Source organism: Rhododendron vialii, chromosome 5a (genome assembly GCF_030253575.1).
Source record: "Rhododendron vialii isolate Sample 1 chromosome 5a, ASM3025357v1".
In the NCBI taxonomy this organism is placed as follows: Eukaryota; Viridiplantae; Streptophyta; class Magnoliopsida; order Ericales; family Ericaceae; genus Rhododendron; species Rhododendron vialii.
In genome coordinates, this window is record NC_080561.1 from 1999710 (window position 1) to 2020198 (window position 20489).

The 20489-nt window shown below is 37.7% G+C and overlaps 1 protein-coding gene and 1 pseudogene across 1 annotated transcript in view; both read left to right on the top strand.

The window, feature by feature from the left end:
• Positions 1-20489, top strand: part of LOC131325422 (uncharacterized) — a 42695-nt gene that overhangs the window by 8332 nt on the left and 13874 nt on the right. The gene's annotated exons all lie outside the window — the stretch shown is intronic.
• LOC131325426 (uncharacterized) lies at positions 292-5787 on the top strand (annotated as a pseudogene).

Consider the following 20489-nt stretch of genomic DNA (forward strand, 5'->3'; position numbering starts at 1 on the left):
GCTTTTGTGCCGAGGGATTTTCCAGCCGTTGCATTGTATGATTTTGTTATAATTTCTTAAATTTAACAGCCGAAAAATTCCTTACCATATAGACACAAGAATTTTGGTACCACCCCTTGTCTGGGGATACCGTAACCGTATCTCTATTGACTTTCACGATAAAACAAGATAATACTAAAAAAATGGTATATGATTAACCACAAATGAAGGCGTAACCTTTTTGCCAATATCATGCATAACATTCGCCACAAAATGGTATCACGCTTTCAGAATCACTTTATCTACGTTGTGGGCACTTGGTGTTAAATTAATGGAGTTTTTAATATTTACGTCCCAAATTAAAAGGGTATTTGGTAGATAGATTCATCAACTACAGAGTGAAGAAGATGTTCAATGCTGTATGCTTAAACTTGGGTTGTGGCGTTTACCATATCTTTCTTGAAACAAAGGCATTTCTACATTTTCAGTCTTCTCAACCAGACCACCTTACCAAGATGGCAGCCGGAGAGTCTGCTTGTACAACCACACCAATTGGTTCAGTTCCGATTTAGGTAAATTTGCTGGCAAACCTGATATAGCTTCAGAAGAAAAATGCACCCCTCCTAGATAGCCTAGCTGATCCGGATCCGCTGCCCAAAAAATGGTTATGTTATCAGCATAAAGCAAGTGGAATACTGACAAGGGCTTCGATGATCCTGTACACACATCAAATCCTCCCAGAAAGCCATCCTTCACCATTGATAGTGATAGTCTCCATTGGATGTTTACTGCAAAGTATTTTTTGGTATATAAGATGTCAAACTTTGGTTTCCTGTGTACATGATTGCTTCCACGTAGCGCACTTTGAATGTTTATACAGTTACTGTCCGAAAATAATAAATGGTCAATCTGTTTAGAAAGAGTCAAGAGCTGGTGTTCTGTATTTTGTACTTTACATGAAAGAGAAACATTGGTATTATGATCGCACATTTGCATTCCATCGTCATTCTTGAGACTCAAGTCTGAATGAATTGCGATGTTTCAGTTATGCGGCAACAGAAAATCATAATACCAAACACCAATGGAGAAAAGCTTGTCGGGATATTACATGAAACTGGATCTGTGGAGATTGTGATCTTGTGCCATGGTTTCCAATGCACAAAGGTCAGTAATCATGTAGAATGGCCTACAGCAGTGAATTGGTGATCCTGCAGAATAGCATCGTGAAAAAGTAGTTATTGGCTGATTTATCTTCTATTGTAGTTATGTTACCTAAAAGAGTTGTCAACTATGGTCAACTTCCTACTTGCTGAAGTTTAAGAAGCTCATAGAGGAAGAAATGGAGGAAGATGAGTAATATGAACCCTGGTTAATAAGGGGGTCCCCTTTCCTCTTGGGCTCATCCAATGAGAGTTTTCTAGACCCCAGGTGTCTTCTATGAATACAAGTCCTGTTGTTTTTGCTTATTTGATGTTTCCGGCTGATTATGGGAACGATCTTACAGCCCGTGTTTTTATCTCCAGGAAGACAACACTCTGGTGAACCTTGCTGTTGCTTTAGAGAAAGAAGGAATCACTGCCTTCCGCTTCAATTTTTGTGGAAATGGGTAAGCTTGTCGCAAGATGAGATGCAAAAACTGACTCTTTAAGGTTAATTTGCTTCTATTTCAGTATAGTTTACCTTACATTGTAGTTGTTTTGGTTGCAGAACCTGACAATTACTTAGTGGTGAGCATAGACTCATGTAGTGGTCTCGACATACGTTTTACTTAGCTTGAACTGGGCATTTCCTTTGGCTGACGTTTGGTTTTTTGCTTGTTTTTATTTTGTAAACACATTAAGTGTTAAAGAAGTGCCACATGCTCCTTAGCATTGGGTTCCTTGCAGTGTGAGGTTTTTACTTGCTTCTTTTCACTCTCTCAACTTTTTGCACGGATGTTGATTCCAGTTTGCACTGCATTCCCTTTGTAATAGTTTAGATCACTAGTTGCAACTTGCATGGTTTGGGATATTTTTTTTACCATTCCTGTTCCTTCCAGTTGGTTGTTCTACATACTTCTAGGAATGAGAGCTCCTTTCCACTGAGAGCTCTCTTGTTAGTTGATGTTGCTGCAAAAGCTCAGGAAATGGGCCCAATATGACACAATCTTGCCCACGAGGTCTTCTAATCCGCAAACTGAACTAAAAGGACTGAACAAACCCTTACAAACTAAGGTGTTCACTGGCCAGTTATGATAAGCGCATAGTGATTACCACAATGTGAAAAAGAACACATACGACAAAGTTGAACATACATGATCTCTTCTGCAAATATAAATAATGTTCTGAAAATAGCAATATCTCTCTTTTTGCTGCTTTGGGGTGGGGTGAGTTTAAAGTTATCGAACTGCGGTTATGGTGTATAGCCTAGTTTTTATTCTAGCTTAAACTCTTGGGTGATTGGTCTGAATGTCGTTCTTGCTTGTGAGTTTGATGTTTACTTCTCATGGTGACTTAATTAACTATCTATGAGGTATTTATTCTCAGGGAAAGTGAAGGTTCCTTTGATTTCGGTAACTACCGGAGCGAAGCTGAGGACTTACGTGCTGTAATCCAACACTTTAGTGGTGCATGCCGTATAACGATTGCAATTGTTGGCCACAGTAAAGGTATGCCTTAAGCCTTCCATGCTATCAGTTCCTCATCACAATGCACTTGGGAGTACAAGTATATTCCAGTTTTGCAGTTCAATTCCCAGTGCATTGGGAGACATGATTCGTACATGTAGTATTGTGGCTCCTTTCAGAAATTAAGCAAAAACAAGTTTTGGGAAATTTTCAGAAATTTCTCTGTGGACTGCAGATTGCAAATGTAACCTTAATTATGATGCCCAATGGATTTGGCAGGGGATTTTTAGATAGTCATGTTCTCTGATTCTCGTCTATCAGATTTTGCCCAAAATAAAGTATCAATTAATTCCTATGTACTTTTTTGTGTAGTTTTACTGGCTCATTCTTTAAACCCCAAGCCTATCAACCGGTTTTCGTATTCCTCTTCTACTTTGGAAAATGAAAAACCTACTATTTAACAATGTTATTCCTCGGAATCTCAACTGTTGGCACCTTTAAAACCTGGCAAATTCAGAGAGTTTCCATGTTTGTTTTTTACTTCATGTTTTTGTTTTTTCCCGGATGGTTTCCATCTACATGTGGCCTGGCCTACTGTGCTTTAGCTCAATGGAGGAAAATGATTAATGTAGCCGACCACAAGTGATTGGGACATAAGGCTTGGTTTGGTTTGGTTTCCATCTACATGATGTCCTAACACGGAGCTTCTGCTCTTTTTAGCCATTTAACCTTCAAACTTCCATAACGTCTACTGCAGTGTTACTGTCTTTGATTTCTGCACTTTTCCTTTTTTCTCCCTTCTTCCTGAGACAGGAAAAGCCTACTGTTTGCAAATCACAGATCTCAGGACTTATCGCATCCCAGCAAATTTATCAGAGTCACAAATTAAATTGTAGCAAATTCAAATGCTTTCCATCTGCACCGCATAACACCTTTCGTCCACTCTTTTGGACCTCTTTAACCTACAAGCTGCTAAACTAAGTTAGGCAGCGCTAGCAAGAAGCTGTATTAGGGGAACTAGGAGCACACAAAAAACAGTACCTTGGTTTTCTGCTTCAGACTATCATTAATGTAAGGCGAGTCTGATTTAAGACCCTCAAGAAGCAGAATTTGTTGAATCTGTATAATTGCCGTCTAAAACTGACAATACAATGGGGCGTACAGGAACAGCTGCACAGTTTGGGTCAGCACCGAGTTGTATATTAACCACATTTTTACCTCGAGATTTTTTAGTCATGAGAGAGTTATAGTAATATTTCATCTATCATACAAGTGTAATTCCTATGATCTGGATGGAGTCTTAAATCCAAATGCAGTCTTAGTTTCACAGGCAATTCATGTAACATCTCTTCACAAAAATGTTATTGGGCCACGTATACATATCCTATTTTCATGTCTAGATTATCACCGCAACTGCCAAATTTTGTCTATTGATTATTTTCCTCAACAAACTGCTCTATCACTGGAGTATTGAATGCTATTACTGCAGGAGGAGTTGCGGTGCTCTTGTATGCGTCAAACTGTCATGATATCCCCTCTGTTGTTAATGTTTCTGGTCGTTATAATTTGGGGAGAGGAATTGAAGAACGCGTGGATAGAAAAGGAAGTGTATCTTTTAACAAATTTGTTCACTGTTTTGCGCTTCTTTTTTGTACCTCTGAATTCAAATCTAGCCAGTCCACTTAACGCTCTAGTTCTCCTTGTTGTCTGATAATTTTTATATGCTCTGTTACCTTGTTTTTCCACGTACACCTGCGATTCTGCCTGATCAACCATTATCAAAATCATATTCTGTGCTTGCCAGAGAACTCCATTACTGTTCGCTTGTCATATTGTCACTTACCAAAAGACCGATATCCTCTATCCGACGACCGATATTGCAAACTTTCCTTTCATTATGGGCCAGAATAAATTAATCTTTGCTTCCTTTGTGTAGTTGTTTGACTGTTTCGGACAATAGCTATCATCGCCGGGTTCACCATTTACAATACCTAACCTGTTTTTCGCAGACTCTTTAGGGTAAACATATTAGTTATGTTAAACACTTGGAGACAAGCATGCCAAAACAGCATACGGAGATCGAAAACATGATGGTTGACCGTTAGCATGGACATGTATCCACTGTATGAATTTACTGGTTGACAGTCAATCTAATTTTGCAGGAGAAGTTTCTTTCCGAGTGACAGAGGAAAGTTTGATGGATCGCCTAAATACTAGCATGCACGAAGCATGCCTTCAGATCGACAAAAACTGCAGGTCAGAAGACAGTCGAGTCGTTATGTGGAATATATCTACGTTTCTGAAGTTACCATAGATCATGTTGATCACATCACATGTTGACAGATACATTTTACTTACCTTCTGCATCCAAAATATTCAAATAGATTTGTGTTCAACTTTCTCACTTCATTTTTCTTTTACGATATGGACCAGAATCTATCATACGCTCACACCCTGATTGATTTACTCGTTTCATAGAATCGTAAGTAACTGTATTCACATGATCTAACTAAAACATGCTTCATATTCCATCTTTTGTATGACAAAGGGTATTGACTGTCCATGGATCTGCCGATGAAGTCAATCCCATCGAAGATTATTGGAGTTTGCCAGGATCATACCTAATCACAAATTACATATTGTAGAAGGAGCAAATCATAATTACACTTCACACCAAACTGAATTAGCTTCAGTTGTGTTGGCCTTCATAAAAGAAGGACTTCACAAAGGTGAAAGCATTTTTTAAGCTTCTGAGTCCATTATGAAATTTATGGAAGTTAAGATAATTTACCTACTACTTTTTATACTATGTGCAGGTGCTTAGATGTATAATCAAGTCCAAAATCCCCTCGTTAATCCTCCTTATTATGGCTTTTGAGGAAGGGTTTTGGAGTAAGCGTCGAGTAATTAGCTGTTCTACAGCTAAAAACATTCATTGTAAGATTCCCCCGTTGTCTTGAATAATAGTTAGTTCACAATGCTTTTATCGGCCATGGATTCTCTCTGGAACTGTCCGTGACAGTTGCTGGAGATGTCTCGCAAGTGTGAATCTCACAAGGATACTCTGATCGGTAAGAGTACAACGTATTGTGTGAAAAATGTGGACTGTCTGAGACAATAATTACAGAGGGTCCCAACAAGGTTGTATCTATTTTCAGCAGAACAGAATGCAGCAAACAGTCTTGTTATTTTAGTTAATGATTAGTATTTTCACATTATTCTCTTTAATTCCTGCATCCAAACATAGCCTTAACCCCTCATCGGTAGGAAATACACAATCTTGTCACGAGTTGAAATTATCCTGTGCTATTTCTTCTCGCAAATTGAACCTGCTTCCTTTGCTATGGGTGACATATTTAGGTGAAGTCGCTCTAGCCTTTGTTCTCATGGTTTCTGTCACTTCGAAAGGTGTATACATGTTTCTCAACAAAAAAAAAGAGTGAGTCATTGAGTGATAAGTTAATGAGCTAACTTATCTAGTCTATTGAGCTAGTTTTTGCACATTCACTGGCTAAAGAGCCATTCACACTATTGAGTGTTTTACAAAGTCCATTGAAGATGCTTTAACCCTTTGCCTCCTCTAAATATAATGCTACAACTGCTTGGAATGCCATTAGGCATCATTACCCTACAGTGCATTGGCATGAACTCATATGGTTTCCTAAAATCATTTACCAAAAAAAAAAAAAAAAGTATAGAATCTTGCATTTTTTATTTCTCTTTTATTTTCATTTTGGCATCATCAGATGAGCAGCTACAGCCCTCGCACGAACATCTTAACTGGCGACGTGTCTGTACCGAGTCTGTCCTTGTAAAAATGACGGTTCATCCTCATTTAGGACCATATCAAGTGGTATCTGTTCATAATCTTCATCGAACATTGAATTCTTCCTAACATACGGAATGCCCGCGAAAATCATTTGTTTAGCTTCCCATTTATCTATTGAGTCCATCCTCTTAGTGGCCTGCACAATGGAACCACATCATCAGTGATTCCGATCTCCGAAAGACCTGCCCTAGTCAAAGATCCCCCACTATTCGCTCCCGCTGAAGGATTAATCCGAAAAGCATCATCATAACATCTCTTTTTCGACGGAAGCAAATCTTTACCAGTGTCCATAGCTCTTGATACCCTTCCCTGATGATTTGTTGCTTCACCATTAGAAGTCGATCTTCGGAAGAAAGAGTAAGGAAGAAAAAATAAAAGAGAATTTTTTATTTGGTGGGTTAATTTTTTCAATTGTATAGATTGTATCGGGATATGTATTGCGGATCTTAAAATACTTTTGTTGGAAGAGAGAGAATCTAAAGACAATAGTGGGGAATGAGAATATTTGTATTACATTTGAACTCAAATATTTTTTGGCTTGGTACAAAATGGCTCTAGTATTAACTATATCCCTATTTATACTATTCCATGGAAGGCTCTAGTAAAATATATTTTCATACAAAGGCTCTTTAGATCTTTCACAAGGATATTGTAGAACTTTTAGAGCTAGATATTTTAGAATTAAAGGAAGGCTCTAGTAAAATATATTTTCATACAAAGGCTCTTTAGATTTTTCACAAGGATATTCTAGAACTTTTAGAGCTAGATATTTTAGAATTTTTAAGAACTATATAATTATATTTCCTTTAATAATATCTTTTATCATTGGTATTATCAATTGGAGTTTTGTCAATTAGACTTGTTTGGACTTAACTTTCTTGTGTTAAAATACGAAATTTGGTTTATGGATCAACAACGTTAATCCTAATTAATATACAATAAAAAGTAGATATGTCTAATAACACCAACAAACTATATTTATATTTAGGAAAAAAAGTTTGTAAGATACAAAATTTCAAGTCTTTCAACTGAAGCTTATTACATTAAGGCTTTCTGTTCTCTTTATTAGGGAAAGAAAAGGCAAAACACAATGAAGTATGGTTCTTTTTTCTATATAAGCCTACATTAATTGAGGTTGAATTTTTTTCATATGGTTTGAAATATGCCATAATTAAATCAAAAGGCTTAAATAATGCATTTGGAGTTCTGCTTCTTGATCAACAAGGTAGCTTGAAGTCAATATTTGGGGCTTTTTCTGTGACATCCAAATTAGAAGATTGAGCACTTGAGGTTTCATGAAATTCCTTGAGTTGATTTAATGGGGTTTTCAGCTCTGAACAATCAATAAGATCCCCAGCCCTTGGCGAAGAGAGAGAGAGAGAGAGAGAGAGAGAGAGAGAGCGGGGATCCCACGAAAATGAGCAACCAAAAGCATCAAGAACGCATTGAACCACTTTATGACAGATACCACGAATCCAATTCTAGGCGATTCACGCATAATATTTTGCTTTATTTTGTCATTTTTGTGGGTTGGTTTCAAATCTCACTTGTTTCCTCCTTGTAACATTAAAGCATATATGTATGCTTCGATGGGTTCAGGAAGTATCTTATTTGGGGTTCTGTGTTTCAAGCTAGCGATGAAATTGTAGTTTTATAGCCTGAGTTTGTTTGGTCTTAGTATGCATTGTGGCCAAATCTTGTCTACTAGAAGCCATTCTGATATGAATTAGTGTCAAAGGCATTTTCTATTATTTCAGTGTGAGTTGTTTTATTTATACTTCAATTTTTTTCCTTCGAGTCGTCTAACTTAGATTTTGGGGTAGTTGACAAATTTTGCCAAAGAAATTAATTTTCACACTCTCGTTTTCGTTTTTTATTGTTGAAAGTATATATGCATTTGTTTTGCTAAAATATAAAAAGGTAGTGTGAATATAAAAAAGAGGAATGTGATTCTGTGAAAATCAATTCCCTTTGCCAATGGCGTATATCCATATCGGAAAAGATATTTGCACTGACGGTTTCCGTAGGGAAACCGTACCGACGGCCACGCGCGGCCGTCTCCGGCCACCGGACGGCCAATCCGAGCCGTCCAAAAATTTTAAAAAAAAAAACCGAGGGGGCCAACGTGAGAATCAATGGCATCCGATGTGTGTAGGGTACTTGATCTGAACACTCTTTTTTCGTGTATATATGTATTTGCCGGAGACGGTCGAGCGTGGCCGTCGGTATGGTTTCCCTACGGAAACCGTCGGTGCAAATAGTAGTACTCATATCCATATATAGCCCTTAGATACATGTTTTTACATTTTATTTCTTTTTTGTTCTTTTGGATTGCTATTCTTTTCTTTTCAAGCCTTTGGGCTAATTACAATTGAAGAACTAGGAAGTGTCTTTTTAAACATGGGATGAGGATCATGTTTGCTGCTTGTGAAGGAAAGAGGCACCAGTCAGAGATGAGGAAACTAGTAATTTTCTTTTTGTTTGGTATTGTAAGAAAATGATACAAAAATATAAATAAAAGTAGCTTTTATTTGATGGATTTTAGAGAGAAAAAAGCAAGGCAAGAAAAATTTGTTGGAAACTTAGTCGTTGTCAATCGTAGCTCTGCACTCGCACTAGCGTGCGCATTATGTGACTTGGGTAGGAATCCAAACCAACAACGAAAAATAGGGAGGTGAAAAAGAAAAGTGAAAAGGAAATAGTTATGTATTTGTTTTCATTGAAATATTTCCCTTTTTCACCCATGTTGCAAACTAGGTAGATGGTGAAGAGAAAACTTATTATTGCGAGAAAGGGTGTGATGAGAAAAGATTTTTTCTTATCAAATCCCGCCATTTTTTGTGAAGGATGAAATTTGATGAGAAAAGAGAATAACCCAATCAAAATATATTTTGTATATTTCTTCTCATCTCTCATCACTTGATTCAATCAAAATGTGTATATTCCGTGAAAATTTTCTGTTTTCCTTACCAAATCATCCAATCCAAATGCTGCAAGCCTTAAAATAAACCGGCACTAGTTCATTCTTTTTGGAGAGAAATTGGGCATACAAAACGGATTTCATCTTTCTTTCTTTATTTTTTCACAAAAAGAGAAAATTTAGGTTGGGTTTCCCTAAAAAAGTTTGTCTAGTCTGTTTTGATAAAAAGGGCAAATTAAACTATGTGACGAATAGGGTAAGAGGAGAGAACTTGGAGCAGCGGGAGTGATAAAAATTATTTTCACCACCGCCGTCTTGAGGCTGTTGATGAGCACAAAATATTGACGCATAGAGATCCCTATATCACACATTGTTAACTTCTTTATTTTGCTTAACTAGACTAGTTATTATCTTTATGATCATTTTACATTGAATTATCAATTTGCAAGAAAAAGATGATAACTTTGCTTATTTCAACCGTGGAATAAAAAATGCAGAAGTGTTACAAATTGGTGTGGACCATATAATATCGGTCCGGCCAAATTTCACAAGCCATCACCAGAGTGGTTTCTATCTTCAAATTGGAAGTGAATATTAATTAGGACTTAGGAGGAATATCCAAGTGCAGATTGGTGAGTGAAGCAACTTTTTTTTTTTTGAAAGGCAGATCTTGTATTAAAGATCCAAACGGATCAAGGAGCAAAGTTTAGATGGAATATTACATGGGAAAATAAAAGACAAGAGTCCAATTCTACTGTTGCTAGCTATTCAGTGGGCACAACTATTAACTTTACGACTACACCAGCTGAATACATAATTAGTGTTGTAACGAACGCTATGAATGCAAGCTAAGAACGAGAAATTGAAAACTAAACAAGAAATCACAAAGACACAAGATATACGTGGTTCCCCAAGTTGGGTACGTCCACGGGCGAGGAGAGAGAGGATTCACTAACCAACGTGGAGAAGAGATACAAAGAGCCGGCTATAATCCGTAACTCTAGAAAGGCCACAATATGAAAGCCCAAAAGATAATTTTTAGAAGTACCCCAAAAGCCTTATTTATAATAGGCTACAAAAACGGGAACAACATAATTAACCAATGTGGGACTAAAGAATACAAGGCATTCCCAACAATTCTCCACCTTGACTTGAATTCCACCGAACTAAATCACCAAATATAGCTATCCCCTTCTAACCTCTCACTCGCCAAATGCCCCCGAGGGGCGATCAACTGCAAATACCAAGCAAGCCCAAGCAATGCTTGAACTTGGCAACCGGAACCGGTTTAGTCAACATTTCTGCTGGGTTATCTGCCGTACCCACTTTCTTCACCTCAACTTGCTTCTGTGAGATGATATCCCGAACGAAGTGATACCTGACATCGATATGCTTAGTCCTCTCATGATACATCAGATTTTTAGTCAAATGTATAGCACTCTGCGAATCACAAAATACTGAACTCACACCCTGTGCAAGACCAAGCTCACAAAGCAAACCTCTCATCCACAATGCCTCCTTCACAGCTTCAGCAATGGCCATATACTCCGCTTCTGTTGTAGACAGCGCAACTGTAGCCTGTAAAGTAGCTTTCCAACTAATGGCACTTCCGGACAGAGTAAAGACATAACCTGTCAGAGACCTCCTCTTATCGTGGTCACCGGCAAAATCCGAATCAACATAACCAACAGCATGATCACCAGAATTGACAATCCCAAACAATAGACCAACACCTGCAGTTCCGCACAAATACCGTAGTATCCATTTCACAGCCTCCCAATGTGCCTTTCCTGGACGCCCCATATAACGACTAACGACACTAACTGCATGTGAAATATCAGGACGAGTACATACCATGGCGTACATAAGGCTCCCAACTGCGCACGAATATGGAACCTGAGACATATACTTCTCCTCATCCTCCGACTGTGGTGACAACTCAGCTGAAAGTCGAAAGTGTGCTGCCAAAGGGGTACTGACTGGCTTCGAGTTCTGCATGGCAAAGCGCTCAAGTACTTTAAGAACATAAGACTTCTGATTCAAAAATAATTTGCCAGCTACTCGATCTCTGCAAATCTCCATACCCAAAATACGTTTTGCCGCACCCAAATCTTTCATCTCAAATTCACCACCTAACTGTTGTTTCAACCTGTTGATTTCTGACACACTCTTGGCAGCAATGAGCATATCATCAACATACAACAGTAGATAAACAAATGAACCATCTGGAAGTTTTCGAAAATATACACAACTGTCATACTCACTTCTTGAATATGACTGGCTTATCATAAAAGTATCAAACCGCTTATACCACTGCCTAGGGGATTGCTTGAGGCCATACAAAGATTTACGAAGTAAACAAACGTGATCCTCCTTACCAGAAACAACAAATCCCTCAGGCTGACGCATATAAATCTGTTCCTCAAGCTCGCCGTGCAAAAACGCAGTTTTGACATCAAGTTGCTCTAACTCAAGATCATAACATGCAACAATAGCAAGTAAAGTGCGAATGGAACTATGTTTTACAACTGGTGAAAATACCTCATTGTAGTCAACACCCTCCTTCTGGCTGTATCCTTTCGCCACTAGCCGAGCTTTAAACCGAGCGTCTTCTACCCCTGGAATACCTGGTTTGCGCTTGAAGATCCACTTGCATCCAACAATCCTCTTCCCTTTCAGCGGTTCTACTAACTCCCATGTCTGATTCTTCTGAAGAGACTCAATCTCCTCATTCATAGCAACAAACCACTGTGCAGACTCAGCGCTCAAAATAGCTTCCGTATAGCTGGAAGGCTCTTCATACTCAACTGTCTCAGCAACTGATAAAGCATAGGCCACCATCTCAGAATAAGCCGAATACCTTTCAGGAGGCCGAATCTCCCTCCTTGGCCTATCTTTAGCAATAGTGCGTGGTTGCTCAACTAATGCATCACCTTTGTGTCTGAACTCTTGAACTCCTCTTCAATTGGCTTCTCAATGTGCTTCTTCCCTGAGTCGGAAGATTCACCCAAAAACTCCACCTGCTTTGGAACACTATGTTCTTGAACTGTATCATCAACCTGCTTAGACCCCTTAATCAGATAATTTTCATCAAAAGTCACATCCCTACTGATCAAAAACTTCAAATCATCAGAGCACCATAACCTGTACCCTTTGACACCTGCTGCATAACCCAAGAAAATACACTTCTTGGCCCGTGGCTCCAGTTTACCTTCATTCACATGAGCGTAAGCTGGACACCCAAAAACACGCAACACAGAATAATCAGCCGGATGACCTGACCATACCTCAAACGGAGTCTTACACTCAATAGCAGTCGACGGAGACCTGTTCACCAAATAGCATGTTGTGGAAACGGCTTCAGCCCAAAATTCTTTGCCCAATCCGGAATTGGACAACATACAACGTGCCTTCTCCAAAAGAGTCCTGTTCATTCGTTCAGCCACACCATTTTGCTGAGGGGTTTTTCTCACTGTGTGATGCCTCACAATGCCCTCATCACTGCAAAATCTATCAAACTCGCCAAGACAAAACTCCATACCATTATCAGTTCTCAAACGTTTTATTTTCTTACCAGTCTGATTCTCAATCAAAGTTTTAAACTGTTTGAATGTATTAAAGGCGTCACTCTTATGTTTCAACATATACACCCAAACTTTACGAGAGAAATCATCGATAATACTCATAAAATATCGAAAACCACCTTTAGAAGTTACCTCTGCGGGACCCCAAAGATCCGAGTGAAAATAATCCACCGTGTCTTTGGTGCGATGAACAGCTGTACTGAATTTTACCCTGCACTGCTTGCCGTAGACACAATGCTCACAGAAATCCAGTTTCTCAATTTTCTGGCCACATAGCAAACCCTGTTTGCTCAAAACTGTCATCCCCCTCTCGCTCATATGCCCAAGGCGCATATGCCACAAACGAGTCAAGTCTGAATCTGAAACCTTGGATGAAGCAACCGTTGCTGCAGCACCTAAAACTGTACTGCCCTGGAGTGTATAAAGGTTACCACGCTTTTGACCCTTCATCAGTACTAATGCACCCCTTGAGACTTTCAAAACTCCACCTTCACCGAGGAATTTGCAACCATGAGAATCAAGAGCACCCAGGGATATAAGATTTTTCTTCAAATCCGGAACATGTCGAACCTCAGATAAAGTCCTAACAATACCGTCATGCATCCTAAGCTGAATCGTTCCTGAACCAACAGTCTTACAGGCCATGTTGTTGCCCATCAAAACTGTACCACCATTGACCGCCTCATAAGTAGAAAACCACTCTCTATGCGGACACATATGGTATGAACATCCAGAATCTAGAACCCACTCGGTATTAAAGCGAGAATCGCCCTCTGTAACTGATAACACATTATCTGACTCATCTGAACTTTCAGCAATTCCAGCAATTACTTTACCCCCTTTCTGGTCTTCTTTTTCCTTCTCCTTGAGTTTTAAACAGTCACTTTTCCAGTGCCCGGGTTTCTTGCAATAATTGCACTTTCCCTTCTTCTTACCTGATGATCTGGATCTTCCCCTATTACTCGACTCCACCCTTTCTGTTGTTCTTCCCCTAACAAACAAACCATCCGCATGTGCATCACCCTCACCTGACACTTTTTTCCTCAATTCTTTCGAATATAGGCTGGCCTTAACATCCTCCATGGATATCGTGTCTTTGCCATACAATAGGGTTGTAACAAAGTGCTCATACGAAAGTGGTAAAGAACATAGCAAAATTAGGGCTTGGTCCTCATCCTCAATTTTACTATCAATATTTTTCAGATCCATAATAATACGGTTGAACTCGTCTAAATGATCTTTAACAGGTATACCTTCTCGCATACGAAACGTATAAAGACGTTGTTTGAGATATAACCTGTTGGTGAGCGACTTCGTCATATATATGCCTTCCAACTTCAGCCAAATTCCTGCTGCTGAAGTTTCTTCTTCCACCTCGCGAAGAACATCATCTGCCAGACTCAACTGAATAGAACTCAGAGCTTTGGCATCCGTATCATCCCAATCTTCCTCTTTAATTCCAGAACTAGTCTTGCCTGACAAAGCCTTGTGCAATCCTTGTTGGGTTAACAAAGCCTTCATCTTTACTCTCCAAAGACTGAAACTGCTGCTCTGCCCATCAAACTTCGCAATCTCAAATTTAGCCGCCATAGCCACAATCGGAAACGAAACCCTAGTTTTTGCAACCTAAGGCTTTGATACCAGTTTGTTGTAACGAACGCTATGAATGCAAGCTAAGAACGAGAAATTGAAAACTAAACAAGAAATCACAAAGACACAAGATATACGTGGTTCCCCAAGTTGGGTACGTCCACGGGCGAGGAGAGAGAGGATTCACTAACCAACGTGGAGAAGAGATACAAAGAGCCGGCTATAATCCGTAACTCTAGAAAGGCCACAATATGAAAGCCCAAAAGATAATTTTTAGAAGTACCCCAAAAGCCTTATTTATAATAGGCTACAAAAACGGGAACAACATAATTAACCAATGTGGGACTAAAGAATACAAGGCATTCCCAACAATTAGCATTAACAGAGAGGGAGACAATATCATCAATTATAGCTTGGATAGTCCAGTTGGTGTTTGCATGGTCTGGCTGCAACCGGTCTACAAGAACCTTGCAATCTGACTCAATGATAGCTTCTTTCTTCCCCCAAGCCATAGCCGCAGCAATTCGAACAGCCCATGCCTCTGTTGCTAAAGTTGAAGAGACATTGATTTGCCCATGATTAATATCCACCACTGCTCCATCAGAATTTCTAACCAAGATTGCAAAAGCAGCAGACTTATCTGAGGGGTTATAGGCCCAAAGTTCTGAATAGCGTACCGGTCAGGGTATCGGTTTATGTACTGGTACGGTATATATCGGTACTGGTCAAATATCGGGTACCGTTTCGAATTTATCGCAACTATAATATGTATAATAATTATATATAATTATAATTCAAAAAAATTCTCCAGACCATGCAATTCATTATAAAATACCTATATTAAGACAACAAAATTCACATAAAAATAAAGAAAGCGCATAGAGTTGTTAGGAAGAAAAAATAGTTGTTGAATTTATCGGTAAATAAATTAATTGCATTTATCTATTCTTTGGCCCAAGCATGTGAATTTATAATTAAATTAATAAGCATGTGATGTGAATGCATGTTTCCCAAACGGTGGGCTTAAAAGTTAAAACCCCAACCAAAATAGATAATTAGAGGCCGGTCCTGATTTTTAGGCTTAGTTTGATCCCAACCCAGAATATTATTTCCAAGCCTGCATAGGTTCGGATATGTTACTTATGACTTTTTTGCCCATTTTAGTCCGCATCTTCAACTCAATCTCATCATTCCTCCTCCCTCTCCCTCTGAAGATGATAAACTTCCTCTCTCTCTCTCTCTCTCTCTCTCTCACATCGATCTGTATTCTATTGAATTGATGCAATAGGATAAAGATATTTTTCATTATCAAATCAATAGTACCATTGATATGATTTAGATCAAGAAAGTTGCATACTTTTTGCGTGCTTTGAGGACTCGTCCGGCCATCCAGTTGTTAAGGAAGCAGTAGAGGACGAGGGTAAGGATCACGTATCCGTATTCTCCTGGAATCAACTCCACTCCGGCCGTCTTCTCCGATTCCGATCGACTGTTAGATCCGTTTCAATTCAATTTCACAAACTGTACGTAGTTCATCATCGCTTTGCCCATGATTCTTGTCGGAGCATGAACATGAAGACGACGTACAAGACGGAGGCCCACTGGTATTTCTCCGATCTAATTTTAGAACCCAAATTTTTTGAGATTCGGATTTCAAAACACAAATTTTTTGAGATCCACGCCGGAGACGCCGGAGCAAGGGTAGAAATCTTTGTTGATTAGATATTTTGTTGAATGTCAGTCGATTTTTTTGTTGAATGTTGGGCCATCCATCAATGGCAGTCAATTTTTTGTAGATGTTTTTTTTGTTAAATGTCAAATTTATGTATTTTCAACCTCTCATATTTGATTTTGATTTTTTTTTTGTTCAATTTTTTTTTGTGTGTATTTTTTTATGAGAACTGTATATTTTTCTATGAGAACTGTGTATTTGTCTTTGAGAACAGTATATGAGAACTGTGTATTTTCTATGAGAACTATATATTGTCCACAAGAATTGTGTATTTGTCTATGAGAACGGTGTATTTTTCTATGAGAATCGTGTATTGTACATGAGAATTGTGTATTTTTTTTTGAAAATTGTTTATGAGAATTATGTATTTTCTATGAGAACTGTGTATTATCCATGAGAACTGTCTATGAAAATTGTGTATTTTTCTATGAGAACTATGTATTTTAGTGTATGGTGAGACTATGTAAACAAATGTATTTTCTATGAGAAGTGTGTATTTTTTTACGAGACTTGACAGTTAAAAATTCAATTCTAAATCAATTTATTTCCTATATGAACTATTACTTTTTTTAATTTGATTACTTTTTTGAAGACATGACGGTGAGAACATTTATAACTATATTTGATTTGATTATCTTTTTATTTTTGTTCAATTTTTATTCGTGTGTATATTTTTTATGAGAACTGTGCATTTTTCTATAAGAACTGTGTGTTGTTCATGAGAACTGACAATGAGAACTGTGTATTGTTCATGAGAATTGTTTATTAGAAATGTGTATTTTCTATGAGAACTATATATTTTTTATGAGAACTGTATATTTTAGTGTATGGTAAGACTATATGAAATATATATTTTTTAGTTCATATAGCCAGTTCACATAGTCTAATTCTCATAATCAGTTTACAAAGCTTCTCTATGAGAACAATTACTTCTCATAGTCAATTTTCATATAATTGACTATGAAAACTAGCAGTTCTCATAGAACTGACTATGAGAATTGACAATTTATATAGCCAGTTCTCATAGCTCAGCTCACAAGGCCAGTTCTCTATAAGAACTGAGTAGTTCTCTATAAGAACTGAGTAGTTCTCATAGAACTGAATATGAGACTTGGCAGTTCTCATAGCCAGTTCACATATCCAATGGTATTTTTGTCCAAAATAATATGATTCAGGAATTGATTCTAAAAATATAGCTCTCATAGTCTCAGTTCTCGTAACCATAGATCATGAGTACTTTCTAGGAGATTTGTGTATTTATCCATAAGAACTGTGTATTTTCTATGAGAATTGTGAATTTTTCTCTGAGAACTGTATATGAGAATTTTGTGTTTTATATGAGAACTGTGTATTTTCTGTAAGAGCTGTGTATTATATATGAGAATTGTGTATTTTTTTATGAGAACTGTCTATAAGAACCATGTATTTTTCTAAAAGAATTGTGTATTTTTTTTATGAGAATTGTGTATTGTCCATGACAACTATCTATGAGAACTATGTATTTTCTTTGAAAATTGAGTATTGTCCATGAGAACTGTGTATTTTTATGACAACTATGTATTTTCTATGAGAATTGTGTATTTTAATGTGTGTTGAGACTATTTGAACTGTGTATTTTTCATTCACATAGCCATTTCACATAGTTTTCATAGAACTGACTATGAGAATTGACAGTTCTCGTAACCAGTTCACAGAGCCAAGGATATTTTTGTCTAAAATAGTTCTCATAAAGATAATTCTCATAGGAACAGTTCTCATAGAAATAATTATCATAGACACTTCTCATGGAGACAATTCTCATAAAAACAGTTCTCATAGAGAGTTCTCATAGTAAATGATATTTTTTTAATCTTACATAATTTCATATTCAATATGGATCTTGTTTAGTAGATATCTTCGAATAGGTTCCAAAAGTATAATTTTTTTTTAAAATGAATATCTACAACAAAAGATATGACTTTTTGAAATTTAAACAATGTTTTAATGATGCACCAATGTTCATGGAGCATTGGATAATTTTTCTATACTAGATGCTCTCTAGTTCCGTGCGCTGATGCGCGTGAAGAGGCATGATTGGAATAAAAAATACAAATAATTGTGCAGGACTAAATTAATTCCGAACCTAATTTTTTGGGCCAGCCTAAAAATTTCCCAAACCAAAACCACTAGTTTCCATTCCAATACATCGGTTTTCAAAGTTCCAACACACTTTCTTCTCTCTCTAAAAAAAAGAGTAAATGCAGATTCCAAAATCCCACAACTATTTCAGCTCACGAGAAACAACAGAGAAGACCAACAGAGAAAAACGTACAGGAACAACTAGAATAGATCGATCAGCTCTCGCCCATGACGGTGATTGATCAGCTGCAGCCTGCAAGATTGCGCTGGACTGTAGGAGAAGACCAAGCTCTCGTCGGATCATCTTCTTTTTCTTCTCCCCTCCATTTCTCTATTTTCTTCTTTTACTCTCTGTTTTGCAAAATTTCGGACGAAATTTCCGGTAACGACATTTCGGCCGGTATTTCCGGTATTATCCGGTAAGGGCCAATATTGGAGCCAGAACGGTATTAGAGGGTTAGAGTACTATTTTTCTTTCAAATCGGTACGTACCAGCCGGTACGGAACGATATTGATAACTTTGTATAGGCCCCATCATAGTTGAACTTCCAGCGATCGTTAGGAGGGCGTTGCCAAATCTGGTCATTACGGTCCTCAATAGTATGCGCCGGTTCGCCTTTGAATAAGTTGCCGCCAAAAACTCCCCATGAACTCCGAGAGCCTGCCTAATCGGTCTCACAAAGGGTCTGGATGGGTATTAGAAAAGATCCGATCATTCCTTTGTTTCCAGATGACCCAGCATAATTGGGCAATGATTCCCAATTTCTCAGAAAAAAAAGCTTTCAAAAGCTGACTGAAGGCTTAGAATCCACTGCTTCAAAGAAATGGAATATCTAATACTCCCTCTGTCCCTAAATAAGTGTCCGGCGCGCAAAACTAGGCCTTCAAAAAGATGCATTTGTTTTGTTAAAAAAATTAATTTTTTTTTACAAATCAATAGATAGCAATGAGTTTTATTAGATTGTAAAAAAAAATTAAATTTTTTAATAGAAAATATGCATGTTTTGTAAAGCTTAGTTTTGCGCGCCGGACACTTATTTAGGGACGGAGGGAGTATTATTTTACAAAATCGAAGGGTGTCTGCGCTCCCAACTGTTAGCGCTATTGGTCAATCACACCACATCATTATTGGCAGAGAATCGAAGTGAAGATTCCACCACGTATTGTCTTATTAATCTTTGTAATAATAACTTTAAAGATTAATAAAAATTTGATTTTACCGTTCAAAAAAAAAAAGGTCCCACCATGTACGTATTAATGATGTTAGTGTTGGGGTTCACCCATAGTGGTGGTTTTATAAGAGATTCTCATAGTGTTGGGTGTCTTGTGTATTTTACCCGAGTTCCTTACATGTATAGCTTGTAAACCTGATTAAGGTTAAGAGTGTGATATAATGTGAGAGAGAGGGTGAGGCAAGCGTGGGGAGCCGGACTGTGGCTTCCCGGAGAGGAACCGCGTTGGTTCCCTAAAGAGTTTTTTCATCTTTGTTTATATTGTGTGTAAATATATATCTAAGGGAGTTTTTCTCTGAAATTACTATGTGGATTGTGTGCGTACCTCCTATCCTAACAATTTGGAGTATGTTTAGCCCTAATAAGAAGTCATGGGGTTTCAAACCTGAGCTTTGTGCAACAATTCTTTAAAAATATTTAAAAAACATTTTAAATAAATGAACGATGTGGATCACTTGTGAAGAATTCACACAATCCGGTGTGCATTCAAGTATTCATAGTTTTTTTTTGGAATTGATTTTCACACCCTTTTTTTTATTCATATATCCACTCTCTTTTTAGTCTTCTAGCAAAATATTTATATACACTTTCAGCACTAAAAATAAAAAAAAGGTAGTGTATAGATATCGAAAGAAGAGTGTGAAAATCTTTTTTCTTTTTCTTTTTTTTTTTCACTTTCCCTAAAAAAGGACTTCTACTGTTCAACAACAATTCTTCACTCGATCCGTGGACCCTACAAATTGAATGCAATTCAGGCTAATCATTTGACCAAAATGTCTAATTTTGACTGCTTTTTTTTTTTCCCTTGCTCGGCATTTTTTCTCTAAATAATGATAAGAGATTATTTTTATAGGAAAAGGTGCAGCGATCCGTTTGACAATAATATCAGTATCAGAAGAA